General features: G+C 45.0%; 1 protein-coding gene across 2 annotated transcripts in view; it reads right to left on the reverse strand.

Annotated features, from left to right (window-relative positions):
- Positions 1-16,119, reverse strand: part of grik5 (glutamate receptor, ionotropic, kainate 5) — a 79,091-nt gene extending 62,972 nt beyond the window's left edge. For both annotated transcript variants that reach the window (XM_084027648.1, XM_084027647.1), the window contains exons 1-2: positions 15,993-16,119; positions 10,817-12,820 (exon numbers count right to left, since the gene is read on the reverse strand). The gene's annotated coding sequence lies outside the window, so the exon portion shown is untranslated. The remainder of the gene's footprint in view (positions 1-10,816; positions 12,821-15,992) is intronic.
- Between the last annotated feature and the right edge of the window lie 2,536 nt (positions 16,120-18,655).

Raw genomic sequence — 18,655 nt, forward strand, 5'->3', positions numbered from 1 at the left:
ATGAATAGATAATAACAGTAGACGATCTCTCATGTTTTCATGTCTACATGGCACACTTCAGGCTTGAGGAATTTTCTTCTTAATTAGCTCCTCTCCTCCGTCTCGCAAGACGAAGACGAACGCAGGGGGGACGAGATGACAAACACCACCGGACAAACTTGCAGCTCTTTCCGGTGCGGTAAATGACCGCGGCCCCGGTTCTTTTTATCAGCCGCGGCCTCTTGGTCTCTAATGAGCCGCGTCGCGCCCTCCAGCTTTCGCTTTGCCCGAAAGCAAACATCGCTCATGTGTATTCATGATACGCCCATATGTGCCACTTCAAAAGATCGTCCGGTTGGCACTTTCAAGAGTGTTGCTCTCTTCCTCAAACTCTCTCTCTCTGTCTCTGTCTGTGTCTCTCTGTCTCTCTCTCTCCCTGAGTTACAGTAGCTCTCCTTTGGCCCAGCCTGCTGCACCTGTCTCCCTGCCAGGACTCGAGGTTTATTTACCGTAAAGCTTTCACACAGATAAACACAGCAACTCAGCAGCTGCCTTGCACACACACACACACACACACACACACACACACACACACACACACACACACACACACACACACACACACACACACACACACACACACACACACACACACACACACACACACACACACACGCAGACACTACCACGCTCACAGATTTTGGCTTATGATCAGAGCGAAAACAAAACACAACTGTTCCGGGCTCGCCTGTTTGTTTGATTCCTGTCTTTCTTTTTGTCAATTGTTCTCCCTCCACACACCTTCCTCCCTTTTCTTCCTCCTCATTCTTGATTGTTTTCATTTCCCATCCGCAACCTCCTCTCTGATGTAGCCGCATGTTCCCGTGAGAAAGGAGCGGCCTGAGCCGGAGGAGGAGGAGGAGGAGGTGGTGGTGGTCGGAGAGGGGAGGATAGGGAGAGAGTAAGCCCACCCCTCTGTCTCCCCCCTACCCCTCTTTCCTGACTGCTAATCGATGTGTTTGGGTTTCCCCCTGTGGCTGTGGCCCAGGCGTCTTGAAAGGTGAGCCCAGCAGAGCTTTGGCCTTCCTCCATCAGGGCACAGAGAAAACCAGCCGCCCTAAGCCTGGCAGATTAGCCAGCCGCTGGAGGACTTTACACCTTTCTGCTGAGCTATCACTTCCTATCTCCCCCTGCCCCCCCCCCCCCCCCCCACCTCCAACATCCCCTCACGAGAAAAGCCTTGGAGCATACGCTTGTACACACACACTTCCCTTCATTAGCATATTTCTGAATTTGGGTTTCCTCTTAAAATGGATTATCGTACAACAGTGTATTATTATCTTTTTATTATCATCGAGGAGTTTTTGTTCTCCAGAGTAATACTGAGTGAGACGGATAGATGATGATGGGCCACAGGTAAGCATTTAGCTGAATTACACACACACACACACACACACACACACACAAATGCAGACAATCACACACACATTACAATCATCCAAATGGTACATTGATCTCTGCAGCAGAATGGCCGGGACAGGCCCAGATTGCCAAATGAAAACAAAGGCTGCATGTACAGCGCTGACACACGCCATCAGTCACAGTTCGCCTGCGGTCACAATGATTACCTGCTGTATGTAAATCCTTTGAGCAATAAGGCCGGTTATCCCCTTATGAGACACCATTGTTATTATCATGGACAGACTTTCCCAGGCAAGTGCCACCGGCCGACTGCTCGCCTCTGATTATGTCCCATTGAGACTCCATGGAGACGTTGGAAAATGGCGATATTAGGGGCCGGAGTTTCACAAACCTTCAGGCATTGCAAATGATATTTGTCCCTTTTGTCCTCATTTGTCGGCGTGGGCAAAGGTCGGACATTGTTGTGTAAACAATGAATCTTCACTGGGGAAACATAGAACTGCTAATTAGCTGCCTGGGAGGTGTTTTCACCAGGATACAATCAGTCACATGACAAGGCTGACATCTTATTTTCTGAATCGTTATGCAGATAATTCCTAACCGTGCCTTGTGCTGTGTATAATGTCAAAGGGGTTCGCTATTATTTCGGAAATTAGATTAGTTAATATCATGTTCCTCTCAGCCTTTAGCATCTTTGAGCTAATTGTTTTGGCTTTACGGTTTTGGGTCACTCTCACAGTTCTCGTCAGATTTGTTTCTAAATGCAGCTGTTTCAGCAAAGATACATTACAACGCTTCCCGCCGAGCACCACACAGCACACAGACAAAGGTAGAGACTAGTTGGTGGACCAATTTTAATCTCAATTACGATTTTGGCTTCCAACGATGATGAAAACAAGATAATCGAGATAAAATGATTATTTTGCTGCATTCTGTTTCCCAATTATGCTCTCGTTTTGTCATGTGTTATAAATCCAGCGCACCCCTTTTCCTTTACCTTTCCTTTACCTCCCCCTCCCTAAAAGCCCAGGCTGTGGCTTACATTAGTTTTTATATTATCTATTATTTATTTTAATTCATGTATCTCATTTTTTTTTAATTTGTATTCAGTTGTATTATATTTAAATTTAAAGGAGGAAAGTTTTAAAGGTCAATGAATGCATGTTTTCCAAAAATCAGTGAATAATCGTGTTACATCATCGTGATCTCAATATTGCCCAAAATAATCGTGATTATGATGTTTGCCATAATCCAGCAGCCCTATTAGGAATTTTTGGAGAATAAACACAGAGCTACATTCCCAACATCCATTAGGTTGCCAGATGGCTTAACTGAATGCGTATGCATCTTTTATATATATATAAATGAAAGGCAATATAGCATATAATGCCTACAATTTATTGCTAATCCACAATTTGCCCACGCATATCCGACGTGTAACAGCTTTTATCTCGCATCTTTCACGATATGACGTGTCCCACGTTCTCCTACTGACTGTTTTATATCATCTTCTCCTGCTGACCTGCGAGGAGGAGAGCCGAGGTTCACCACAGGTGCTAATAGGCTGGTATTACCTGCGTGGAGCAGCAGACTATCTGCTCTCTCAGCCTGTTTTTCTTTCACGCTGAAACCGTCTCATGAGCAGTCTGAAATCGACTGGGCCTCTCAGCACGGTCGCACACAATACATCGATTCTGGCATCTACCGCACAGCAGCGGTAAACCATGACATCGGCAGAATGCTCAGATGGAGCCTCCCTCCCTCCGTTGGGCTTCATCGTGTGTGTAATTCAAAGGAATTACAAACACATACGGGCAAGCACAATATGGCTCCTCCTCACAGATCGCTCCTCTTGACACAGACGGAAAGGACGCCTCCGCAAACACATTACACGTCCAAGCATGCGTAAACGTGGCCAAACATGGAGGCACGCAATACAAGCTCTTCGTCAATCTCGCATGTTGTGTTTGTGCGATTATGTCATTTCTGGATTTGATGAAAAGTTAACAAAATCAATGCAACACTTGAAGTGAAAAGCACAAAATAAATTGCTGGAGCTTTTGGACTCTGATTCCTCAGCGAGTGACTAGCTCAGGAGGACTTGAAATAAACACTGGTCAAACAGCTCCGAGGATTACATCAAGTACGACTGAAGGGGCGACAAAAAAAATTGTTTTTTTCATTTTAACTGAGCCTCTCGGATGATGCGCTGCCGTTGTTTAGCTTAAGTGAAGCAGAAAAGTGTCGCCCTCGGGAAGGTGTCAAGCCGCTTAAAGAGTAACTTTGCTTTAGCGAAGCATTTTTTACTTCACATCAAGCTCACCTCCATATGAGCTTAATTACAGTCAACACTTCCTTCCCCGGGAGTCTGCACTTACGTTTATTCACAGACTATCATTTTACATCTGAGTTGATCTGAAAGATCCTCCCCAAAAAAAAGGCAATGATGCGGATAACGCTGTACTATTTGGTGACATATCTGTATGTGGTTGAAGTGAAGGGGGGGGGTCGTCGGTGCAGCCATGTTTTGAATCTGTGGGGGGGAAAAATGCTGCTAGATTTTCCAGAAGCACTGGTGGAAGTCTAAATAAAACCACAATGAGTTAATACATTTTGAGTCAGTTATAATTACATGATACACCATTAGGAGTGTTGTGTCTCGTTGAGTCTATTAAATATTCAGCAGTTTAAAAATCGAGCAGTAGGCCATAATCAACTGCTGCATCACCATTTAGACGGAGGCAGCTGAGCTGGAACTCACTCACATGGTAATACTTCTGATTGGTGGAGCTGATTGCAGGCTGGTGACTCGCGCTCCCAAATACCAGTGTTGCAGAAAATTGAAGAGTGATGAGATTTGGCCTCAGATATTTAACGAACGCTAAACCAGAAAGTGCAATTTTGGTAATTGAGACACATAATTAAGCTTCTTTAATACACCAAAAATGCTGCTTTACTGTACATATCCACCTATGTCTGTATATTAAGCAAACTGACTGCTCCTCAGTTGAATTCCTCATATCGAGCTGCATCTACAGCCCCTTATAGAATGCAAACGTGCGCAGATTATGAAAAACAACACTATCTGACCCTGATCGTGCCGACAACACACTGATTCATGAAGTGATATCCCCAAATGATCCCACTGAGTCTGTGTTTGGATGCCAAGAAGAAGAATTAAAGTGTGCTCACCTCTAATCGCTAATGGTAAAGAAGACCAAAAATAACAAGCCAGAAATCTTGGTTTAAGCACATAAATGTTATCATCCCTTAAGAATATATCATGAATTAAAGGATTCATGGCCTTGCAGGGTTTAGAAATCCATTCATTTAGCTTCAGTAGGCTCGAGTATCATGACGTCTTGTCTGACCAGGAGAATGGATCCAATCCCGTTCTCAGCTCTTCACCCTGGTTTCCTGCTCGTCAAAGAATTGATTTTTTAAAAAGGAACTGCTGTTTTATAAAGCGCTGAATGTTTTCTGGTCAGTATATATATCTCTGATGTGCCATGAACAGGGAGGCCAGGTTGCTCAGCGTCCCCAGAATCAAGAGTAAACATGGAGGAGCAGCATTCAGTTTCTATGCAACACATACCTGGAACAATGTGCTCAGTTCTTTTTAAAATCACTTCTTAAAACGTCTCTGTTTGTCATAACATGTACTGCACTGCAGCCACACTGGAAGTGTTATAACACGGTTTAATATCATTCCATATGAGCTTATTTCCAAATCTCTATTGTTTTAATGCAAAGCCTTTGAGTTGCTGTTGTTGAAAGTTTCTACACAAATAAACGTGCCTTGCCATAATGTGCTATACATCAGTGGGCTGAATGTGTCCTGTTTTTGAGAGATCAAGTGAATTTTTCCCTTGATTACTGAGGTGAAAATCGTATTTCTTAAGATGTTGTCATTTATTTTCTACTCTACAAAACTGTAGTGCAGATTGTTCCTTATGACGGTCTATTAATGTTTGGTACAAACCCAAATTATAAACATATTGCCTCGTAAAGAATCACGACAGTGAAACGAAGATCTTTATGTACACAGTAATGTTCAGGTACATTACCATCATTTATAGAAACAAGCAGGTTTAATGGCCTCCTTAACGACAAAAGGCTTTGTTGATAATGTGATTAAGGTGACTACGCTTTGCAACAAGACTGAATACTTTGTTTTACCTCACTTGCAAACACAATAACGAGTATTTTAACTGCATTAAAGGAAATCCATAATAATCATAATGATCGGATCAGGTCCTGTAGCAGAACCGAGCCGAGTCATGCGTATATTGACGGCCGGCTGCAGAGATACCTGTAAATATCATGACGAGATACCATTACTACACTGTCGGGGGAAACGGCTGTTCGGCAGGCGCAAGAGTGAAACATTACAATGTAAAATAGACTCACTAGACCACGGCTGACAAAACTGTTACCTGAATGACTTTTGAACCATTTTTTTTCACACAAAAGCAATTATGTAGAATTGCACCAGAGTGGATGAACAGTACAAGACTCCTCGCTGAGTGCTTCGTCTTCGTCTGTAATAGAAAACGTTGCCCTTCTACGATGGAAAGGCACACTTGCTAAATATGGGGTTTTCAAAACGAAAAAGACTCAAGATACTCATCTCATCGTCTACCGGTTATCTGGTGTCGGGTCGCGGGGGGGCAGCAGCTTTAACAACAACAAACAAGACTCAAGATACACTTCACTGAAATTGTATATATGGTGTTGACTAAAAGTAATGACAGCAATCACTCCTATGTAACACCCACTCTATCCCACCTCTAAATAAAATAACAGTGGAATTAAACCAGTCTTTCTCACATTGCAGCATGACCCCCTTCAAGTCTCCTCAGGGGTCTGCAGGTTTGATCACTGATTGCAGTATGACGTCCCCTGCTGAGACTCCATTTTCCAGCTAACCGATTAAATTAAAAGGTGTGCTCTTTCACTCTGAAATATGGGGACACAGGGACTGACACAATTTGACAGATAAATATAGTTATTACCCATGAGTGTGGAATATTTGTGAATAACAGCGAAGTAAAATACAGTATCTTTGCAGGGTTGAGAAAAAACAATTGTTAATACAGTTCAGCTGTCAAACTACTCCCTCTCTGACTAGGTTGATTATAAGGATTGTTCTATTCCGTTTGAATTCTTTTATCATGTGATTTGGTGTTAATTCTGCCCACAAACCAGCGTCTCCCTTGTGTTGTAATAAAGCCCCGCAAAAAAAAAGCCGACAAGTGAACGAGCCGGACCGCAGCTGAAGCTCAAAACCTGATGGGTACAGTGACACGAGCCAACCCTCGGGTCAGAATCAAGAAATTGACATAGAATTAATGAGCAGTCATGCCACCATGAAAAAGCAACACGCAACACTACCCAGAATGCCTTTCGCCCAGCCTTGCCATATTCTCCCAGGGACACCGTCCTGAAATGACCTCGAATCAAGCCTTTGGGCCTCTGTCACGACACTTACACACTCACACAAGGCAGCGGCGATCTAGCGGTGAAGCATTGAAGCATTATAGCTGTGACTTTCTGAGCCTCTGCCAGCCGGCTGATTAGGACAAGCCAGGTCAGGACTGAGCCTCAGACCGTATTACAATTACACTGACAGAATACTGACCTTCTCTGCTAATGCTAATGCAAAAGAGTGTCACTGCCTCCTTTAGTATTGTCCCGGGTGTATCTGCCCAAGCACTAAATAACTAAAAAAAAAAAAATACACAAAGCGGTTACAGTAGCAGTGCATGTATACAAACAATCACACTTCCAGCCGCTTCGCACACATTATACACATTGCTTTTATCTTCTTGCAATCCGATCTTAATGACTCCATTAACCGAGAGGCCATTAGCGGCATTCACTTTATGGCCATCCAAACAGCCCAGCCGGGAGCACATTATGAAAGGGCATGTGTGTCCTAATGTCCATTTGTTGTCATCCTCGTCACTCACTCTCTCACACACACACACACACACACACACACAAACACACACAAGCTCATACACTCACTCAATCTTTCTCCCGAAGGCCAGCTAGCCTGAAGCAAGCAGGAGTGGACAAACGACTAAGCAAGCAGGGCCATTTTTTGTGCTCCATTAGGCAATGAGGAGCAAAGGTTTAGTGCAGGCTACAGTGCCTCGTGCTGGTGGTCAAGCGGCGGAGGATTGAAGGCAGAGGAAACTGAAGTGCTGCTCAGTTTGGAGGAGATCTCATGTCCCAAATTAGCCTGGCTCTCTCCGGAGCAGAGGCTGTCTGACACACTTCGGGGGTGAACTACTACGCAAGAGGCGTCATGGGGGAATGACAGCAGAAGCTAGTGACAGAAAATGACGGATTCGGCGTTGATAACACGTCTAACAATGACCTGCTCCTGTAATAACACCTGTATAAACATATGCTGTACCCTTTTTTGAGAACACACTTAAAGAATCAACAGCTGCTGGCCACCTTTGAAGAAAGAACAGCTGTTCCCACCACAGAACTGTAAAATGATTAATGACGCAGACAATGTGAAAATGTGTTTTTTCTTTTTTTTTTTTTTTGCCTTAACAGTAAGCAGAGAACTATAAAAGGAAAAAATATTATGAATTGGAAAATCTACAGTAGTGACGAGAAAATCTCAGCCTGAGGGATGATGGGATCACTGATCTGAGAACAGAGGACCTAACTGGTAACAAAACAAGGGCGATGGGAAGCTTTGAAACGCGACACGAAAGATTATCTTATGAACCATGTGCGTTTCTGCCATAATTCAGAACAAGTGGAGTGAAATGATTGGACACTGCTGCTTTGAAAACCACTTAAAAAGGGGGTGAACGAGTGACACAGACACACAACTGATCACTTGGCTGATCGTCTCCGCGTTGCCCTTCTGTTTGTGGATGTGATTCAACATTTCCACTGGAGCTCTACTGGTCCTCCAGAGTGACTCATATAGATATTTTCTGACTCTGGGGCTCAGCTGGGGAGGGTCTGAGGTCAAAGTTCATTGGATGTCACTGAAGCAAATACACTACATGACATGTACATGAAAATCTCCACTAGATGACAAATGTGCTGCACGGGAAGAGAAACCGAAATGGACGGTCGCCAACTCGCAGTGGTTCGAGGCTGTTTCAAGCCGCATGTTTGTGCCGTGTGTCGTACTTCATTGATTTCGTTTCATGCCCTCCGCTCTGGTGTTATTTGTTGCTCTTGTTCTACGCTTGTACTATACCACCACACACTAAATGCGTCTTTTCTATTTCCACGCTCCAAGCTAATCCATAGCTCTGCAGGCAAATGTTGTCGCCTGCTGAGAGGAGAATGGAGCTGCTTCATATCTCATAGGAGGGGGGGGTTCGAGCCCAGCCCGACCCTGATACTGGCTCGCTACTCTGGGAGCGGTGGGTTTCAGATGCTTGTACTTTACTTCCGCTGAGCAGGACTGGACAGCGTTTTTTGCTGCCTGCTTGTTTTCCCTGCTCTCGAGAGGGGTGTGAGACCATTTATCAGCTACCAGAACAACACGTATCGATGTGCAACACGGCCTGGGAATTCAGCTTTTATTACACTTTAAACTGCAAGGTCAACTTGGCAGGAATCTGTGTCAAAGCTGTCAAGCGTGGAAACATGAAACAAATAGCCCACGCAGAGGATGCGGTGTAAAACATTGAGATAAGGGGCAGACGTATCACCACGAGAGCCTTGGTTTATGTTCGCACGTGAGGAATCGGGTAATATACTGGGAGTTCCCCTGCGTTTACTTGGTTTTTAGTCCCGTTTGGAGCCGACGGTGCGACGATAGCAAAAGCAGTAAATACGAGGCGAGTCAAAATTTATGTCACATAATTTAACATAATGACAACATGCATCAATTTGAGGGGAGAAAAAAAACAGCTAACATTATATTTGCCTCGGTGTCCTTTTGTTTATGGCCACTTAAACAGCGTCACTTAAAGAAGTCACTGGTCGTATTAAAAGTCACATCGTGTCGTTCCACTTTTACTCAGCCGCGAGCGAATCGAAGCCATGTTGTCAAGTGCGGGCCCCTGTGACAGTGCAATGTAGTGAGTGCTGTCATGCCTTTGATGCCATCATATGCCAGTCCTCCTCTCTTCTCCGGGTTTTCTGACAGTGACAAAGGGGATCGGCAGCAGCCGTGTTATCAGTGTGCAACTGCAGTAATCGTATTATTTAGTAATCTTAATTCTGAGAGGCTGACCAACAGTGTGAACAAAGCGGGGCCTCGCTAAGCCCATCAGAGTGCTCCCATGGAGCAGAGGTCTTTTCCTGCTCCGCGGCCCCTCTAGACCCACAAAGTCCCTTTTCTCTCTGTGTTTTCTCACCCTCCCTCCTCTATCTGTCCTCCTCTCTGTTGTTTCTGTCTCACACTCGCCTCTCTCATTCCCCGTCTGTTCTTATTCTTTAGTCTCCATGATGTTTCTCATTCTCCCTTTTTTTCCCCCTCTTCCTTTTTTTTTCTCTACCCTCCCAATCTCTCTGTCTCTGTAACGCTCTGAGCTGGGAGTTTGTGTAATGGCGTTATTCACAGTTCATTGGTCTGTTTGAAGGGACTATCTTGATTGAGAGTCTCCCGGTGCAGGACCTGGTGACTGTGAGAGTGTATAAAGATGTGGAAGTGTCCGCGGAGATAGATGGGCTTAGTAATATGCAGGACATTTCAGAGGCTGGGTCTCAGTATAAGGTTTCATCCGAGGCAACACATAAGGAGATAAAAGGAGGCTGAAATTATATGCGGCCGGGGCGTAACGCTCAGGGCATTAGACGTGAAATTGAGGCAACAAAGAACTAGTCAGGGAATCAGCGTCATTCTCATTAGCTGGTTCACCCTCTTCAGTTTTAGCCCCTTTCCATCTCACCCTAATGAATGCAAGTACACTGACACAGAACCAAAAACTGCTCTAAGAAGCAAAAATACTCACCACTAATTAGTTCAAATTAACCTCAGGACCAATATGCTGGCATGCACACACACACACACACACACACACACACACACACACACACACACTCAGATCCACATACAAAGGGAAAGGCACCTCCTTCGCCTCTTTCTGACACCTCAGATGCTGTTGTAAGCTTGGCTGTAAGATCAAAATCTCCTTCTCTGGCACACACACACGTGCATACACACACACACACACACACGTGCATACACACACACACACACACGCGCACACACACGCCCAAATTGCCTGGAGCACAGGAAGAACAGGAAAGCAAATCCGCTGTGAAGACACCATAAAACCCAACACTGCAGAAAGATGGACCACGTCCGTGTTTCTGCATTCATGAGCTCAATACACGCTAATGACATGCAGAGTACATATGAACACACACACACACACACACACACACACACACACGGAGAAAGAGAGAGAGTCCTACTTACAGAATGAATCAGGCGGTATCAGATGCGCTGTGCCATATTATCGCTGTAGTAGTGAGTCAACACAGGCATGGAGATCTGGGACCACAGGGTTTCAGCCCTTCAGCCGAGAGGAGGGCGCCGTGGGGGAGTCACAGGGGTTCACACTGTGTCATTGGAGGTGAGGACATACAGAGGGAATCTGGAGGATTCCAGTGTTTTTACTCTGATGGAGAAAATAATCCCTTTAGAGCAAGGTGGGGGGAAAACAACAAGTGATGAAAGGAAGGGTTCAATTCTGTGTACAAAGAAAAGGAGCAATTGATTGGCCAAGAGTTTTTTTTCTTCCTATCTCTCTCTCTTACTTTTACAAAAAAAAAAAAGTGTCAAAAATAACAACAGCCCGTCTTGACAAATAAGAAAAGGGGGGAAAATGGGACTCCACCTTTCCTTTTATTCTGTCTGTTTTTGCTTCCCTCCTGCCCAACACTTGTTTTTCTCTGGGTTGCGGAGGGCCTATGAACAGAGGAACGGCGGCATCAGAAAACCAATCACCTCGCCAGACAACGAGAGAACATAAAGGAGTAAATGACAAGCAGATGAAGGGGAGGATTTCCGACACCTGCTCTCTCCCTCTGTTTCTCTGCCTGCCTCCGACACTCTCTCCGTCTCGCTCGCCAACCTGTATTTCCTTTCGAGTAACGGCCTCCACCCTCCCAGCCGGTCCTTTTTTAGTGCATGGGCTTTGCCACAGTACGGACCGAGGCGGATCCAGATGAAATGAGATTCTCCAGAAGCTACAAACACAGGGATGTCCCACGTCTTTCTGTCTGTCTCTGCCTTCTTTCCTTTACCTTGTCTCTTCCTCGCACATTGCATAGAATGACAATGAATCGCAAGCTGTCTACTGTGCCGGCACTGGGTGTCTGTCTGGCTCGCTGCCTGACACTTGGAATAGGCCGTGTACCCGTCTACCCTGTCTGTCTGTCTGTCTTACCGGCCACAGAGCTTGTTTGTCAGTATGGCTGTCTGTTTACCGGGCCCGGGCCATCTTTCAGTCTGTCTTCCTGCCAAACGCTAAGATACAGACCAGGCAGGTGCAGGGGGGACATAACCCTACTCTCCTGCTCAAGTGCCCCCCCTGGTGTAAATCCTGACCCTGCCCATTGTGCTAACTAGCCTCCAACAAGGCACACGGAAATGACAAGGACACTCCAAGTCTTCAAGAGGATTTTGAACAATCTTAGTTAATCTTAGTTCCTCCTCTCTCTCTCTCTCTCTCTCTCTCTCTCTACCTGTTTCCTACAATTTTTTTCCTTCTCTCCTCAATGCCAGTCTTCTTGCTCGTTATCTATTCTGGACAGTCTGTCCCTCCTCTCTTCCCAGCACTGAGGAAGGATGAAGAACAATGCTGCTGCTTCATAATGTATTTCTCTGCAATGTGTGAGAAAGATGGTGAAAAAGAAAAAAGGGGGGGGGGGGGGAGTGTGGGATAAAAGTTTGTTTCTTTTTTAAAAAAAAAGAAGAATAAAAGCCCTCCTTCCCCACAACAATTCAGAACAGAGACCCTCTCAAGGGGTGATTTTCAATTACTCGCTTTTGCCCACAAGCCAATCTGGAAAAGTGGCCCAGCTCTGAGGTGCGCATGGAAGTGTCGTAATCTCGACAGGATATCCGGGCGATAAATCCGGACGTGTCCGAAAGCTCCATACCATTGCTCAAGCATCACCGCAGCCTATTTCAATTCAGGAGAAGTCCGAGAAGCTCAATGGTACGCTCAACAGGTTGATTGGATTTGTTGCGAGTCAACTTCAGAGGGTTTGTCACCCTCTGCTTCCTTTAGACAGCTTCTGGTATCTCTGTCCGGCTTGTCCGGGCCTCAACCCCGCAGCTTCAGTCTCTGCTGGGATGGGTCGAGCTGATGGCTGGAGATGGCGGAGGCGGTTAGGTGTGGAAAGCTAGTCGCTGGAGGGTGTACGTTGGCTTCCATGCTGCCCATTTGGTGTCCATCTCTGCAAGGCTTGGGATCTGGAAGGAGAAGGGGAAGACATGCAAAGTAGAGAGTAGAGTGAGGGAGAGTGCATGAAAGGTTAGTATGGTGACATTTGTGTCACTCTGCCTTATCGCGTACGTCATTCTCCTCCTCGTCACACTCCAGCCTGCCTGTCGTCCTGCTGTCTATTCCGTCCTTGTCACTCTTCCTCCGACTTTGAGTTTGCTCCTTCCTCCTCCGCTCACTCTATGATTTGATCCTTTCACTCCCTCCCAAACAAGCTCATCTTCAACCCCTCCTCTGCCCCCCATCACATCTCTTTTCTATTCCCCTACGTCCAATCTTATATCTACACCTCACCAACCTTCCTCGCCTGCTTTCATTCAATCATTTCTGCTGTCTTTCTCTTCAATTCCAAGTTAGCTGTCCATCACACTCCACAGTATCCAAGATGCATGTGAAGGCGCACACAGAAGGCCGGCGAGAGACCTCTGACTGTTGAATGTGCCCGAGGCAGCTGGAGGATGTCAGTCCAGGCTTAAAGCAGTGTCCAGGTACAAGCAGTCACACTTGATGGGTGTAGACGGCCGGGTGTAGGCTGTAATTTTTCATTCCGACATTCAAACCAGCATATGAACTGAAATATTTGATCTGTAAAGATGTATTAGAATATGATTAGAGTAATAGGATGTGCCTTGTAACTGTTCCTAAAACACTGCCCCCTCTGATCCGCTGCGAGCCACGCTGCCCTCAGTGAACTGCTGTTGCTCTCTTTGCTGGAGTAAAAAGGAAATGAGCGACGCGAGAGCGGTGCTGAATGGATAATGATGACACCATCTCCGAGGTAATTGGAGGAAGCCTTTTGGATTCGACAACGTGAAAAGAGGAAGGGTGCAAAAAAGATCCGGCTGTTTGCAAACTCTGTAAACTGCCTGATAGCGACGCTTGCTTGTCAATCAAGTGAGGCGGCTGAGACGCCAAGAATGGACGAAACGGAGATGATTCTACGAAGCAATGTGTGAGGCAACGACAGGCTTGACTGAAACATTGCTTTGCTAAAACAAAAATGTAATAAAAGCACATACAGAAAAAAACGTATTGAATAGTTATTTATTAAAATAATTAAAAACGCTATCCAATATCAGATGGGCCTTTGGTTTGAGTGTCAGACCGATATCAGTATCGCTGCATCTCTAGTTGAGCTCAAACAAATTACATGTCAGTTCAATTTCCTTCAATGTGAAAACCTAACAGCCCTCAACAGCATCGCAGTGGCTCTCATACTAATAGTAGGTAGTAATAATAAGCACACGTTACAGGGATCATGGTTTGATGCTGCAGACAAAGTTGGATTTGTTCGGGGGTAAAACTGTAAAATAGTTTTACTATTCATACTTCTCTTTTAGGTTTTAGGGCAAATGCAAATAATAAAATCTCTTAAATTAATCATCAAGCAGCACTGAACTGTTCGAGAAATGTTATTCTACATATTAATAAAGAGAAGAATAAAAATGTAAAGATGGAAAATACTCTCATGTGCAAAATGATCAAATATCTGAACTTGTTTCCTTGCTTTTACATAAATGGATTTAGATTTGGGAGGAGACAAAAACTGCAATATATTCAGTCAGCATATTGGACCTCTGGCAGGTCATAACGTTGGCATTTGATCGTGATCTCTTGCATCTAATTTATGCAAATATAGATGAGTGCCCTTTTGATAATTTGATCAGATTAAGTTTCCACTTTAATCAATGTATCTCCTGGATGCATATTGTCATATTTGTCTACCCGTTTATTGTGCAAAGACATATTCTTACCCCTAAATCCATTCCACTGATGTTCCAGGCTAGACTGACTTAGATCACCATTTCTTTTCTGCCATTTCCCAATAAATCATACAGCCTTTTGTTAAATAAAGATTCCCTCAATCCAAAAATAACAGCAGGATGTCAAAGGCTAACAGCTAGTCTGCTTCTGTTACTATGCAACAGTTTGCACCTGTTGATATATATAAAAGTAATTATTGAATCCCAATGTAAACGCTCACAGCTGAGTGATGAATCCTTCTTAATTCCAAACAGCACAGGAAAGGCATGCTTTGCTTTAAACAAAGAGATCGGAGCCAAGCAGTGAGAATATCGGCTCTTTTTGGCTGCTTCCTTTTTCCAGAGTCTATGAGGTGATGGTCCATTTAAAATGAAACATTAGAGGCCATTCAGTGTATCAGCTCCAATCAATAATGCTGTGTGGATAGATGTGACCCTTCTGTGACACCCATATCCTCCGAGGACCATTTTGGATGTGACTATATGTGTGTGTGTGTGTGTGTGTGTGTGTGTGTGTGTGTGTGTGTGTGTGTGTGTGTGTGTGTGTGTGTGTGTGTGTGTCCGCTTACAGGTTAGTTCTCAGTATACGTATGTGTGTGTCACACACGTGTGAAAAGAAGTAGGTAGGTGTGAATTGGTGTGCAGAAGGTAGATCAGCATGGAGTGAAAAGACAAAGGTGCGAGTCAAATGAGAGACAGTGTGTGTGTGTGTGTGTGTGTGTGTGTGTGTGTGTGTGTGTGTGTGTGTGCATGTCTGTGTGTGTGTGTGTGCATGTACATGTCACAGCTGTCATGCCTCAAGCGATTAAACACATTGATCTACTTCATAACCTTTTTGTTCCACCGATCCCACACACTGAGGCTGAACACACACCTCTGCCCTCCGCATTGTGACACAGACGCACGCACGTGAAACGCTCATCAAAATGATCGACACAGACGCAAAAAACGGCAATCCTCAGGCAAGAGACTCAAATGTCTTCGGTGTGTCTGAATTCAAACAGAATGTGGAGGGGAGGGATGGAGGGAAGGGGGGGTGGAGGGAGGGAGCGGGGGAGAAGCAACAAATTGAAGTGAGCCAATTTCTCCCATCGAACTGGACAGGCCAGTCTACGACGATGGGGGATACTGGATGAAGACAGAAGGAGGGATGGAGGGAAACAGGTAGTGGTAAGGAGCTGGGTTAGATAGCGTGAGTGGGTGAGAGGCACAAGGAAGCGACGGGAAGACCCATCACTGGTGAAAATGCTCTGAACAAAACTGCACACTGAAGACCAGGACGCAGACCGAGATATAACATACAAGAAAATGAGAGGTGAGAGGAATGGAAACAGGAAAAAAAAAAAAAAAAAAAAGGAAAAGGAGGACGGACACTCACCCATTTCAGCGCACTCTCAACAGGCGAGCACAATCCCCGCTCTGTGATCCCATCCTGGGGAAAGGCGCAGCGAGATCCTGGAGCTCCCTCCGCTGAATACCAATGGGGCTGCTAATATCAGCTCACACACACACACACTCACACACACACACCGGCACTGTGGAGGAAAAGACACAAACACAGAGTCAAGTCTGGGGTAGTTGTTTAAATGTAAAGAGAGGAGGAAAAAAAAAAGCTGTCCAGTGATGCAAACAGCATATCACAATGGAAGAGACATTGCAGCACAACTGCATTTGCATTCCTTTCTTCCTCTCTTATTTTCTCTTTCTTCATGGAAAAAAAAAAAGCAACAGAGGCAGTGCACAAGCTCGAGGCACCAATCCACACACACACACACACACACGCTGATATATGCAGGCTATACAAATACTTACTGAGCATATATTAAATGCCGGTGAGTCCCAAAGTCGACTCTATTCTGGCTCACAGCTCCGCGGCTTCCAAGGGTGTTTCAGAGAAATGAGTTGTCCGCTATTTTTCCTTTCCCCTCCCGGTGGGATCCTCACAGCAGTGGAGATCAAAGGATATGAAGACTCTCCGTCCTCCCTTTATTGTCTCCCCATATGCAGCGTACATCCAGCTTTTTCTGTATCCATTTGTTGATTCAGGTCCAATCCGTCCGCCTGCTCGTGGGCTACGCTGTGATTTGGCGACACGCGACGGCAAACTGCATTCACTTAGTCACCCTCCCCTCTGCCTCTCTCCTCCGTGTCTCTCCCCTTGCTCAATAGTATACCCGTACCCCCATGGCTTTCTCCAATCTAATCAGCTCTCCCTCTCTTTCTCTCCCTGCACCCTCCCACTACTCTCCCCTCCCTCCCTCCCTCCTCCTCCTTCCCAACACCCACTCCTTCACTCTCTCTCTCTTTCTCTCCTAGGTATTTTTTCCTCAAAGATGGATATCAACTCACCCTCCCCACCCTCTCTCTTCTCTCTGTCAGTCTCTGAGATAAGCATTTGAAATAAGGGGAAAAGGCAAAAAACTGTCCATGAAGGAAGGAAACACACACACACACACACACACACCAACAGAAAGGGAGTAATCACAGGGATGTGTTACATCCCTAGCCAGGGTAAACTACACTGACAGAGTTTGACATGGCTACATGCTCAGGGTGACAAACACTATCACACCACCACACCACTCGCCTCATAGCCTATGACACACATCACACACTGACTGACACACACACACACACACACAAGCAGAATCTGATGTAAACACACAATTGGACTCGCATGCCGAGGCGCATATTGACATAATGTCACTGATGTGCACCAACAAGCGGGGAAAGTGGAGGTAAACACACAGACGCGGGCATAAATCCTATCAGAGCATGAGCTAAGATCAAACACGCATGCAGGCGTACGCCGTCATTCGGTGTATTTACTCAAGTACTGTACCGTTCTGAAGCACTCTGCAGTATTTACTTGCATGGGTTGTTCCATGTTACTTCAACCGGCTTTACTCCACATTGATTTGACAGCAGTAGATATTAATTACCTCGTAGATTAAGATTTGTATTTATTTATTTTCTGTTTGTTTTTGGTGAGAGAGATGACCTGCAACTGTCCGGCTGAACTGGCGATGCTGCACTTTCACTTTCACAAAAATATGATTCATTTTACAGGTTCACCATACAGCTGTACAGTTTATACAATATATAAAGTAATTAAAATGATCTCCACTTAACAGAGTATAAAATTAATTTGCTGTTGAATAAATGCAATGAATGCACCACTACTACAGAAACGGCCTTACAGTGTGTACATAATGACTATTTTACATTGTACTTCTGCAACTTAATTATTAGAATACTTATTCTACCACAGGGCGCACACATGCACAAATACAGTACACTCACACATTGCTGAAAATCATTTCTCCTCTCACCAGAGCCCCCCGACACTTCATGTGGGACTCCCTTGAATGGAGGTGACATCCTCCTCACTATTTATAATGTTCACTCATATACGGCACAACTCCACAGCAGCATGAGCCCACTGCAAGAAGACAGCGGTCTCAAGAGAAACCACTCGCACTATGTGATGTCACTGCCTAACTCCCATATCCCACTTCCATCACGCTACGCTGTCTCATCCGCCCTAACGAGATGGGGACGTTGGCCTTATGATGCCTTTGTTCCTCTCTGGTACTCTGCTCGGTCCAAGTAGCCTTTTCCACATAGATCTTTTTCTCAACCCTGCAACCCCGATGCTCCCTTAGCATTTGATGTCCTCTACGGCTATTAAACTCACCACAGTGTGTTGAACCATTGATTGTGTCACTCCGTGCATGAGGTGGCTCCTTAATTGCTAGTGACAACACTGTGTTGCCCCGCAGTGATAGTTGTAAGTATTTTAAAAGTGATGTTCACTTAAAAGATCGCCGTTAGATTTTGATGTGATTAATTATTTTTAACAAAATGACAACTTAATCTGCCATGTTTCTATCATTAATTATCCCATATTTCTTCAGTCCAACCAACAGTATTTTATACACAGTGACATAATGTAAGGTTAGGGCCTATTTGTGTCTTGCATATTGACTAATACCCTCTGATTTGAGCCTTTGGATACATCAACTATGGTTCGTCCACTAA

The sequence above is a fragment of the Eutrigla gurnardus genome (assembly GCF_963514095.1).
Source record: "Eutrigla gurnardus genome assembly, chromosome: 14".
NCBI classification, from domain to species: domain Eukaryota; kingdom Metazoa; phylum Chordata; class Actinopteri; order Perciformes; family Triglidae; genus Eutrigla; species Eutrigla gurnardus.